The sequence below is a fragment of the Tasmannia lanceolata genome, unplaced genomic scaffold (assembly GCF_043159265.1).
Source record: "Tasmannia lanceolata isolate RefF3 unplaced genomic scaffold, GAP_Taslan_0.1 ptg000119l, whole genome shotgun sequence".
In the NCBI taxonomy this organism is placed as follows: Eukaryota; Viridiplantae; Streptophyta; class Magnoliopsida; order Canellales; family Winteraceae; genus Tasmannia; species Tasmannia lanceolata.
The window spans coordinates 1250001-1262500 of record NW_027518795.1 but is presented as its reverse complement, the minus strand read 5'-3'; positions in this window follow the sequence as shown (position 1 = coordinate 1262500).

Sequence of the window (12500 nt, the reverse complement as noted above, 5' to 3'; positions counted from 1 at the left end):
ACGGGGCCAGCACGAGCAGTCATCCGCGGTCCCCTGGCCCTGCGCACGTTTGTCTTTGAAACCGAGCATCAATGCCACAGAAAGTGCCGGGGCGCCAGCTGGAGCCATCATCCGACGTGCCATGGCTCTGGTCCCATGGTCTTCGCAACCGAGCATTCGTGACACCCGCGGGGCCAGGACACCAACCCTTCCGACACGAGCATTCGCGCATGTTCTTTGGCCACACAACGGCGCCAGCACGAGCAAAATCATCCGCGGTGCGGTGGCCTTGCACGGCCTTTTGTCTTTGGAACCAACCATCAGTGCCACGGGAAGTGCCGGAGTCCCGGCATCCGCGGTGCCAAGTCATTGCGCCCTTGGTCTCTGCAGCGGGGCATGCCGGGCACTCCCAACCATTGCAAGCAAGCAAGCAAGCAAGAAAGAAAGTAAGTAAGTAAGTAAGTATTACATATAGGGGCGGGACATGCGGGGAGATCTGCGAAACGTGCATTACGGGGCACACGCGTACCTACCGGGGCATACCGACCCCTATTGGGGCACACGTGTGCATATCGGGGCATACCGGGCCTATCGGGGCACACGCGTACATACCGGGGCATACCGAGCCCTACTGGGGCACACGTGCGCATATCGGGGCGTACCAAGCCTATCGGGGCATACGCATGTATCCCAAGGCATACCGAGTCTATCCGGGCATACGCGTTCATACCGGGGCGTAACGGGCCTATCGGGGCATACTTGGGCATATCCGGGCAAAAAATGCCCAAAACTTGCGCAACCTTGGCAACCGTGGTCCATTCCTCTCTATATGCCTAGCCTTGCCAACCGTGGTCCATTCCTCACTATATGCCATGGCCTTGTGCCCATGGTCTTCCCAAGACAGCGTCCAAGGCCCCCGGAAGGCCAAGGGAGCCCAACCCAGCAATGCCCTGCTATGGCAAGCCAAGGCCAAGCATTCCGGTGCCTATCCGGGCAAAAATGCGATTCCTCTCTATATGCCTAGCCTTGGCAACCGTGGTCCATTCCCCACCATATGCCATGGCCTTGTGCCCATGGTCTTCCCAAGACAGTGTCCAAGGCGCCCGGAAGGCCAAGGGAGCCCAACCCAGCAATGCCCTGCTTTGGCAAGCCAAGGCCAAGCATTCCGGTGCCTAACCTTGGCAACCGTGGTCCTTTCCTCACCATATGCCATGGCCTTGTGCCCATGGTCTTCGCAAGACATCGTCCAAGGCGCCCAAAAGGCCAAGGGAGCCCAACCCAGCAATGCCTTGCTAGGACAAGCCAAGGCCAAGCATTCCGGTGCCTATCCGGGCAAAAACGCCCAAAGCATGCCCATTCCTTAGCCTATCCAGGCAAAAACGCCCAAAATCTGCACATTCTAGTGCCTATCCGGGCAAAAACGCCCACCAGCATGCCACCCTCCTATAGGGTTTGCGCAACCAACCAGCCTAACCACCAGTGGCAACCAAAGGTGCTGTTAGCGACGACTTCTGAAGACGCAACGAGACGCGACGTGTTTGCGCCCAGACGCGACGAGACGATGCGGGATCTGCGCCCAAGAATGCCTAGACCCGTCGACTTGATGCGGGATCAGCTCGCCCAAGCATGCCTAGTGTGCAAGGCCTGTGTGCAAGGCTAGTGTCCAAGGCTAGTGTGCAAGGCTCATGTGGAACGCTAGTGCGCAAGGCTAGTGCCCAAGGCTTGTGTGCCAGGCCCGTGTGCAAGGCTAGTGTCCAGGGCTTGTGTGCATTGCTTGAGTGCAAGGCTTGTGTGCATTGCTCGAGTGCATGGCTTGTGTGCAAGGGTTGTGCGCAAGGCTAGTGTGCGGGGCTTGTGCGCATGGCTAATGTGCACGGCTTGTGTGCATGGCTACCGTGCAAGGCTAGTTTGCATGGCTAGGGTGCAAGGCTCGCATGCGAGGCTAGTGTGCAAGGCTGCGTGCAAGGGAAGCGTGCAGGGCGAGTGTGCGAGGCCACTGTGCACGGCGCCAGCACTAGCGAGCCATCATCCGCGTTGCCATGGCTCGCTTGGCCTTGGCTTGCCAGGCCCCGACACGAGCAATCGCGCATTTTCTTTGCAACCGACCATCAATGCCGCCCAACGGGGCCAGCACGAGCAGTCATCCGCGGTCCCCTGGCCCTGCGCACGTTTGTCTTTGAAACCGAGCATCAATGCCACAGAAAGTGCCGGGGCGCCAGCTGGAGCCATCATCCGACGTGCCATGGCTCGCTTGGCCTTGGCTTGCCGGGCCCCGACACGAGCAATCGCGCATTTTCTTTGCAACCGACCATCAATGCCGCCCAACGGGGCCAGCACGAGCAGTCATCCGCGGTCCCCTGGCACTGCGCACGTTTGTCTTTGAAACCGAGCATCAATGCCACAGAAAGTGCCGGGGCGCCAGCTGGAGCCATCATCCGACGTGCCATGGCTCTGGTCCCATGGTCTTCGCAACCGAGCATTCGTGACACCCGCGGGGCCAGGACACCAACCCTTCCGACACGAGCATTCGCGCATGTTCTTTGGCCACACAACGGCGCCAGCACGAGCAAAATCATCCGCGGTGCGGTGGCCTTGCACGGCCTTTTGTCTTTGGAACCAACCATCAGTGCCACGGGAAGTGCCGGAGTCCCGGCATCCGCGGTGCCAAGTCATTGCGCCCTTGGTCTCTGCAGCGGGGCATGCCGGGCACTCCCAACCATTGCAAGCAAGCAAGCAAGCAAGAAAGAAAGTAAGTAAGTAAGTAAGTATTACATATAGGGGCGGGACATGCGGGGAGATCTGCGAAACGTGCATTACGGGGCACACGCGTACCTACCGGGGCATACCGACCCCTATTGGGGCACACGTGTGCATATCGGGGCATACCGGGCCTATCGGGGCACACGCGTACATACCGGGGCATACCGAGCCCTACTGGGGCACACGTGCGCATATCGGGGCGTACCAAGCCTATCGGGGCATACGCATGTATCCCAAGGCATACCGAGTCTATCCGGGCATACGCGTTCATACCGGGGCGTAACGGGCCTATCGGGGCATACTTGGGCATATCCGGGCAAAAAATGCCCAAAACTTGCGCAACCTTGGCAACCGTGGTCCATTCCTCTCTATATGCCTAGCCTTGCCAACCGTGGTCCATTCCTCACTATATGCCATGGCCTTGTGCCCATGGTCTTCCCAAGACAGCGTCCAAGGCCCCCGGAAGGCCAAGGGAGCCCAACCCAGCAATGCCCTCCTATGGCAAGCCAAGGCCAAGCATTCCGGTGCCTATCCGGGCAAAAATGCAATTCCTCTCTATATGCCTAGCCTTGGCAACCGTGGTCCATTCCCCACCATATGCCATGGCCTTGTGCCCATGGTCTTCCCAAGACAGTGTCCAAGGCGCCCGGAAGGCCAAGGGAGCCCAACCCAGCAATGCCCTGCTTTGGCAAGCCAAGGCCAAGCATTCCGGTGCCTAACCTTGGCAACCGTGGTCCTTTCCTCACCATATGCCATGGCCTTGTGCCCATGGTCTTCGCAAGACATCGTCCAAGGCGCCCAAAAGGCCAAGGGAGCCCAACCCAGCAATGCCTTGCTAGGACAAGCCAAGGCCAAGCATTCCGGTGCCTATCCGGGCAAAAACGCCCAAAGCATGCCCATTCCTTAGCCTATCCAGGCAAAAACGCCCAAAATCTGCACATTCTAGTGCCTATCCGGGCAAAAACGCCCACCAGCATGCCACCCTCCTATAGGGTTTGCGCAACCAACCAGCCTAACCACCAGTGGCAACCAAAGGTGCTGTTAGCGACGACTTCTGAAGACGCAACGAGACGCGACGTGTTTGCGCCCAGACGCGACGAGACGATGCGGGATCTGCGCCCAAGAATGCCTAGACCCGTCGACTTGATGCGGGATCAGCTCGCCCAAGCATGCCTAGTGTGCAAGGCCTGTGTGCAAGGCTAGTGTCCAAGGCTAGTGTGCAAGGCTCATGTGGAACGCTAGTGCGCAAGGCTAGTGCCCAAGGCTTGTGTGCCAGGCCCGTGTGCAAGGCTAGTGTCCAGGGCTTGTGTGCATTGCTTGAGTGCAAGGCTTGTGTGCATTGCTCGAGTGCATGGCTTGTGTGCAAGGGTTGTGCGCAAGGCTAGTGTGCGGGGCTTGTGCGCATGGCTAATGTGCACGGCTTGTGTGCATGGCTACCGTGCAAGGCTAGTTTGCATGGCTAGGGTGCAAGGCTCGCATGCGAGGCTAGTGTGCAAGGCTGCGTGCAAGGGAAGCGTGCAGGGCGAGTGTGCGAGGCCACTGTGCACGGCGCCAGCACTAGCGAGCCATCATCCGCGTTGCCATGGCTCGCTTGGCCTTGGCTTGCCAGGCCCCGACACGAGCAATCGCGCATTTTCTTTGCAACCGACCATCAATGCCGCCCAACGGGGCCAGCACGAGCAGTCATCCGCGGTCCCCTGGCCCTGCGCACGTTTGTCTTTGAAACCGAGCATCAATGCCACAGAAAGTGCCGGGGCGCCAGCTGGAGCCATCATCCGACGTGCCATGGCTCGCTTGGCCTTGGCTTGCCGGGCCCCGACACGAGCAATCGCGCATTTTCTTTGCAACCGACCATCAATGCCGCCCAACGGGGCCAGCACGAGCAGTCATCCGCGGTCCCCTGGCACTGCGCACGTTTGTCTTTGAAACCGAGCATCAATGCCACAGAAAGTGCCGGGGCGCCAGCTGGAGCCATCATCCGACGTGCCATGGCTCTGGTCCCATGGTCTTCGCAACCGAGCATTCGTGACACCCGCGGGGCCAGGACACCAACCCTTCCGACACGAGCATTCGCGCATGTTCTTTGGCCACACAACGGCGCCAGCACGAGCAAAATCATCCGCGGTGCGGTGGCCTTGCACGGCCTTTTGTCTTTGGAACCAACCATCAGTGCCACGGGAAGTGCCGGAGTCCCGGCATCCGCGGTGCCAAGTCATTGCGCCCTTGGTCTCTGCAGCGGGGCATGCCGGGCACTCCCAACCATTGCAAGCAAGCAAGCAAGCAAGAAAGAAAGTAAGTAAGTAAGTAAGTATTACATATAGGGGCGGGACATGCGGGGAGATCTGCGAAACGTGCATTACGGGGCACACGCGTACCTACCGGGGCATACCGACCCCTATTGGGGCACACGTGTGCATATCGGGGCATACCGGGCCTATCGGGGCACACGCGTACATACCGGGGCATACCGAGCCCTACTGGGGCACACGTGCGCATATCGGGGCGTACCAAGCCTATCGGGGCATACGCATGTATCCCAAGGCATACCGAGTCTATCCGGGCATACGCGTTCATACCGGGGCGTAACGGGCCTATCGGGGCATACTTGGGCATATCCGGGCAAAAAATGCCCAAAACTTGCGCAACCTTGGCAACCGTGGTCCATTCCTCTCTATATGCCTAGCCTTGCCAACCGTGGTCCATTCCTCACTATATGCCATGGCCTTGTGCCCATGGTCTTCCCAAGACAGCGTCCAAGGCCCCCGGAAGGCCAAGGGAGCCCAACCCAGCAATGCCCTGCTATGGCAAGCCAAGGCCAAGCATTCCGGTGCCTATCCGGGCAAAAATGCAATTCCTCTCTATATGCCTAGCCTTGGCAACCGTGGTCCATTCCCCACCATATGCCATGGCCTTGTGCCCATGGTCTTCCCAAGACAGTGTCCAAGGCGCCCGGAAGGCCAAGGGAGCCCAACCCAGCAATGCCCTGCTTTGGCAAGCCAAGGCCAAGCATTCCGGTGCCTAACCTTGGCAACCGTGGTCCTTTCCTCACCATATGCCATGGCCTTGTGCCCATGGTCTTCGCAAGACATCGTCCAAGGCGCCCAAAAGGCCAAGGGAGCCCAACCCAGCAATGCCTTGCTAGGACAAGCCAAGGCCAAGCATTCCGGTGCCTATCCGGGCAAAAACGCCCAAAGCATGCCCATTCCTTAGCCTATCCAGGCAAAAACGCCCAAAATCTGCACATTCTAGTGCCTATCCGGGCAAAAACGCCCACCAGCATGCCACCCTCCTATAGGGTTTGCGCAACCAACCAGCCTAACCACCAGTGGCAACCAAAGGTGCTGTTAGCGACGACTTCTGAAGACGCAACGAGACGCGACGTGTTTGCGCCCAGACGCGACGAGACGATGCGGGATCTGCGCCCAAGAATGCCTAGACCCGTCGACTTGATGCGGGATCAGCTCGCCCAAGCATGCCTAGTGTGCAAGGCCTGTGTGCAAGGCTAGTGTCCAAGGCTAGTGTGCAAGGCTCATGTGGAACGCTAGTGCGCAAGGCTAGTGCGCAAGGCTTGTGTGCCAGGCCCGTGTGCAAGGCTAGTGTCCAGGGCTTGTGTGCATTGCTTGAGTGCAAGGCTTGTGTGCATTGCTCGAGTGCATGGCTTGTGTGCAAGGGTTGTGCGCAAGGCTAGTGTGCGGGGCTTGTGCGCATGGCTAATGTGCACGGCTTGTGTGCATGGCTACCGTGCAAGGCTAGTTTGCATGGCTAGGGTGCAAGGCTCGCATGCGAGGCTAGTGTGCAAGGCTGCGTGCAAGGGAAGCGTGCAGGGCGAGTGTGCGAGGCCACTGTGCACGGCGCCAGCACTAGCGAGCCATCATCCGCGTTGCCATGGCTCGCTTGGCCTTGGCTTGCCAGGCCCCGACACGAGCAATCGCGCATTTTCTTTGCAACCGACCATCAATGCCGCCCAACGGGGCCAGCACGAGCAGTCATCCGCGGTCCCCTGGCCCTGCGCACGTTTGTCTTTGAAACCGAGCATCAATGCCACAGAAAGTGCCGGGGCGCCAGCTGGAGCCATCATCCGACGTGCCATGGCTCGCTTGGCCTTGGCTTGCCGGGCCCCGACACGAGCAATCGCGCATTTTCTTTGCAACCGACCATCAATGCCGCCCAACGGGGCCAGCACGAGCAGTCATCCGCGGTCCCCTGGCACTGCGCACGTTTGTCTTTGAAACCGAGCATCAATGCCACAGAAAGTGCCGGGGCGCCAGCTGGAGCCATCATCCGACGTGCCATGGCTCTGGTCCCATGGTCTTCGCAACCGAGCATTCGTGACACCCGCGGGGCCAGGACACCAACCCTTCCGACACGAGCATTCGCGCATGTTCTTTGGCCACACAACGGCGCCAGCACGAGCAAAATCATCCGCGGTGCGGTGGCCTTGCACGGCCTTTTGTCTTTGGAACCAACCATCAGTGCCACGGGAAGTGCCGGAGTCCCGGCATCCGCGGTGCCAAGTCATTGCGCCCTTGGTCTCTGCAGCGGGGCATGCCGGGCACTCCCAACCATTGCAAGCAAGCAAGCAAGCAAGAAAGAAAGTAAGTAAGTAAGTAAGTATTACATATAGGGGCGGGACATGCGGGGAGATCTGCGAAACGTGCATTACGGGGCACACGCGTACCTACCGGGGCATACCGACCCCTATTGGGGCACACGTGTGCATATCGGGGCATACCGGGCCTATCGGGGCACACGCGTACATACCGGGGCATACCGAGCCCTACTGGGGCACACGTGCGCATATCGGGGCGTACCAAGCCTATCGGGGCATACGCATGTATCCCAAGGCATACCGAGTCTATCCGGGCATACGCGTTCATACCGGGGCGTAACGGGCCTATCGGGGCATACTTGGGCATATCCGGGCAAAAAATGCCCAAAACTTGCGCAACCTTGGCAACCGTGGTCCATTCCTCTCTATATGCCTAGCCTTGCCAACCGTGGTCCATTCCTCACTATATGCCATGGCCTTGTGCCCATGGTCTTCCCAAGACAGCGTCCAAGGCCCCCGGAAGGCCAAGGGAGCCCAACCCAGCAATGCCCTGCTATGGCAAGCCAAGGCCAAGCATTCCGGTGCCTATCCGGGCAAAAATGCAATTCCTCTCTATATGCTTAGCCTTGGCAACCGTGGTCCATTCCCCACCATATGCCATGGCCTTGTGCCCATGGTCTTCCCAAGACAGTGTCCAAGGCGCCCGGAAGGCCAAGGGAGCCCAACCCAGCAATGCCCTGCTTTGGCAAGCCAAGGCCAAGCATTCCGGTGCCTAACCTTGGCAACCGTGGTCCTTTCCTCACCATATGCCATGGCCTTGTGCCCATGGTCTTCGCAAGACATCGTCCAAGGCGCCCAAAAGGCCAAGGGAGCCCAACCCAGCAATGCCTTGCTAGGACAAGCCAAGGCCAAGCATTCCGGTGCCTATCCGGGCAAAAACGCCCAAAGCATGCCCATTCCTTAGCCTATCCAGGCAAAAACGCCCAAAATCTGCACATTCTAGTGCCTATCCGGGCAAAAACGCCCACCAGCATGCCACCCTCCTATAGGGTTTGCGCAACCAACCAGCCTAACCACCAGTGGCAACCAAAGGTGCTGTTAGCGACGACTTCTGAAGACGCAACGAGACGCGACGTGTTTGCGCCCAGACGCGACGAGACGATGCGGGATCTGCGCCCAAGAATGCCTAGACCCGTCGACTTGATGCGGGATCAGCTCGCCCAAGCATGCCTAGTGTGCAAGGCCTGTGTGCAAGGCTAGTGTCCAAGGCTAGTGTGCAAGGCTCATGTGGAACGCTAGTGCGCAAGGCTAGTGCCCAAGGCTTGTGTGCCAGGCCCGTGTGCAAGGCTAGTGTCCAGGGCTTGTGTGCATTGCTTGAGTGCAAGGCTTGTGTGCATTGCTCGAGTGCATGGCTTGTGTGCAAGGGTTGTGCGCAAGGCTAGTGTGCGGGGCTTGTGCGCATGGCTAATGTGCACGGCTTGTGTGCATGGCTACCGTGCAAGGCTAGTTTGCATGGCTAGGGTGCAAGGCTCGCATGCGAGGCTAGTGTGCAAGGCTGCGTGCAAGGGAAGCGTGCAGGGCGAGTGTGCGAGGCCACTGTGCACGGCGCCAGCACTAGCGAGCCATCATCCGCGTTGCCATGGCTCGCTTGGCCTTGGCTTGCCAGGCCCCGACACGAGCAATCGCGCATTTTCTTTGCAACCGACCATCAATGCCGCCCAACGGGGCCAGCACGAGCAGTCCTCCGCGGTCCCCTGGCCCTGCGCACGTTTGTCTTTGAAACCGAGCATCAATGCCACAGAAAGTGCCGGGGCGCCAGCTGGAGCCATCATCCGACGTGCCATGGCTCGCTTGGCCTTGGCTTGCCGGGCCCCGACACGAGCAATCGCGCATTTTCTTTGCAACCGACCATCAATGCCGCCCAACGGGGCCAGCACGAGCAGTCATCCGCGGTCCCCTGGCCCTGCGCACGTTTGTCTTTGAAACCGAGCATCAATGCCACAGAAAGTGCCGGGGCGCCAGCTGGAGCCATCATCCGACGTGCCATGGCTCTGGTCCCATGGTCTTCGCAACCGAGCATTCGTGACACCCGCGGGGCCAGGACACCAACCCTTCCGACACGAGCATTCGCGCATGTTCTTTGGCCACACAACGGCGCCAGCACGAGCAAAATCATCCGCGGTGCGGTGGCCTTGCACGGCCTTTTGTCTTTGGAACCAACCATCAGTGCCACGGGAAGTGCCGGAGTCCCGGCATCCGCGGTGCCAAGTCATTGCGCCCTTGGTCTCTGCAGCGGGGCATGCCGGGCACTCCCAACCATTGCAAGCAAGCAAGCAAGCAAGAAAGAAAGTAAGTAAGTAAGTAAGTATTACATATAGGGGCGGGACATGCGGGGAGATCTGCGAAACGTGCATTACGGGGCACACGCGTACCTACCGGGGCATACCGACCCCTATTGGGGCACACGTGTGCATATCGGGGCATACCGGGCCTATCGGGGCATACCGGGCCTATCGGGGCACACGCGTACATACCGGGGCATACCGAGCCCTACTGGGGCACACGTGCGCATATCGGGGCGTACCAAGCCTATCGGGGCATACGCATGTATCCCAAGGCATACCGAGTCTATCCGGGCATACGCGTTCATACCGGGGCGTAACGGGCCTATCGGGGCATACTTGGGCATATCCGGGCAAAAAATGCCCAAAACTTGCGCAACCTTGGCAACCGTGGTCCATTCCTCTCTATATGCCTAGCCTTGCCAACCGTGGTCCATTCCTCACTATATGCCATGGCCTTGTGCCCATGGTCTTCCCAAGACAGCGTCCAAGGCCCCCGGAAGGCCAAGGGAGCCCAACCCAGCAATGCCCTGCTATGGCAAGCCAAGGCCAAGCATTCCGGTGCCTATCCGGGCAAAAATGCGATTCCTCTCTATATGCCTAGCCTTGGCAACCGTGGTCCATTCCCCACCATATGCCATGGCCTTGTGCCCATGGTCTTCCCAAGACAGTGTCCAAGGCGCCCGGAAGGCCAAGGGAGCCCAACCCAGCAATGCCCTGCTTTGGCAAGCCAAGGCCAAGCATTCCGGTGCCTAACCTTGGCAACCGTGGTCCTTTCCTCACCATATGCCATGGCCTTGTGCCCATGGTCTTCGCAAGACATCGTCCAAGGCGCCCAAAAGGCCAAGGGAGCCCAACCCAGCAATGCCTTGCTAGGACAAGCCAAGGCCAAGCATTCCGGTGCCTATCCGGGCAAAAACGCCCAAAGCATGCCCATTCCTTAGCCTATCCAGGCAAAAACGCCCAAAATCTGCACATTCTAGTGCCTATCCGGGCAAAAACGCCCACCAGCATGCCACCCTCCTATAGGGTTTGCGCAACCAACCAGCCTAACCACCAGTGGCAACCAAAGGTGCTGTTAGCGACGACTTCTGAAGACGCAACGAGACGCGACGTGTTTGCGCCCAGACGCGACGAGACGATGCGGGATCTGCGCCCAAGAATGCCTAGACCCGTCGACTTGATGCGGGATCAGCTCGCCCAAGCATGCCTAGTGTGCAAGGCCTGTGTGCAAGGCTAGTGTCCAAGGCTAGTGTGCAAGGCTCATGTGGAACGCTAGTGCGCAAGGCTAGTGCCCAAGGCTTGTGTGCCAGGCCCGTGTGCAAGGCTAGTGTCCAGGGCTTGTGTGCATTGCTTGAGTGCAAGGCTTGTGTGCATTGCTCGAGTGCATGGCTTGTGTGCAAGGGTTGTGCGCAAGGCTAGTGTGCGGGGCTTGTGCGCATGGCTAATGTGCACGGCTTGTGTGCATGGCTACCGTGCAAGGCTAGTTTGCATGGCTAGGGTGCAAGGCTCGCATGCGAGGCTAGTGTGCAAGGCTGCGTGCAAGGGAAGCGTGCAGGGCGAGTGTGCGAGGCCACTGTGCACGGCGCCAGCACTAGCGAGCCATCATCCGCGTTGCCATGGCTCGCTTGGCCTTGGCTTGCCAGGCCCCGACACGAGCAATCGCGCATTTTCTTTGCAACCGACCATCAATGCCGCCCAACGGGGCCAGCACGAGCAGTCCTCCGCGGTCCCCTGGCCCTGCGCACGTTTGTCTTTGAAACCGAGCATCAATGCCACAGAAAGTGCCGGGGCGCCAGCTGGAGCCATCATCCGACGTGCCATGGCTCGCTTGGCCTTGGCTTGCCGGGCCCCGACACGAGCAATCGCGCATTTTCTTTGCAACCGACCATCAATGCCGCCCAACGGGGCCAGCACGAGCAGTCATCCGCGGTCCCCTGGCCCTGCGCACGTTTGTCTTTGAAACCGAGCATCAATGCCACAGAAAGTGCCGGGGCGCCAGCTGGAGCCATCATCCGACGTGCCATGGCTCTGGTCCCATGGTCTTCGCAACCGAGCATTCGTGACACCCGCGGGGCCAGGACACCAACCCTTCCGACACGAGCATTCGCGCATGTTCTTTGGCCACACAACGGCGCCAGCACGAGCAAAATCATCCGCGGTGCGGTGGCCTTGCACGGCCTTTTGTCTTTGGAACCAACCATCAGTGCCACGGGAAGTGCCGGAGTCCCGGCATCCGCGGTGCCAAGTCATTGCGCCCTTGGTCTCTGCAGCGGGGCATGCCGGGCACTCCCAACCATTGCAAGCAAGCAAGCAAGCAAGAAAGAAAGTAAGTAAGTAAGTAAGTATTACATATAGGGGCGGGACATGCGGGGAGATCTGCGAAACGTGCATTACGGGGCACACGCGTACCTACCGGGGCATACCGACCCCTATTGGGGCACACGTGTGCATATCGGGGCATACCGGGCCTATCGGGGCATACCGGGCCTATCGGGGCACACGCGTACATACCGGGGCATACCGAGCCCTACTGGGGCACACGTGCGCATATCGGGGCGTACCAAGCCTATCGGGGCATACGCATGTATCCCAAGGCATACCGAGTCTATCCGGGCATACGCGTTCATACCGGGGCGTAACGGGCCTATCGGGGCATACTTGGGCATATCCGGGCAAAAAATGCCCAAAACTTGCGCAACCTTGGCAACCGTGGTCCATTCCTCTCTATATGCCTAGCCTTGCCAACCGTGGTCCATTCCTCACTATATGCCATGGCCTTGTGCCCATGGTCTTCCCAAGACAGCGTCCAAGGCCCCCGGAAGGCCAAGGGAGCCCAACCCAGCAATGCCCTGCTATGGCAAGCCAAG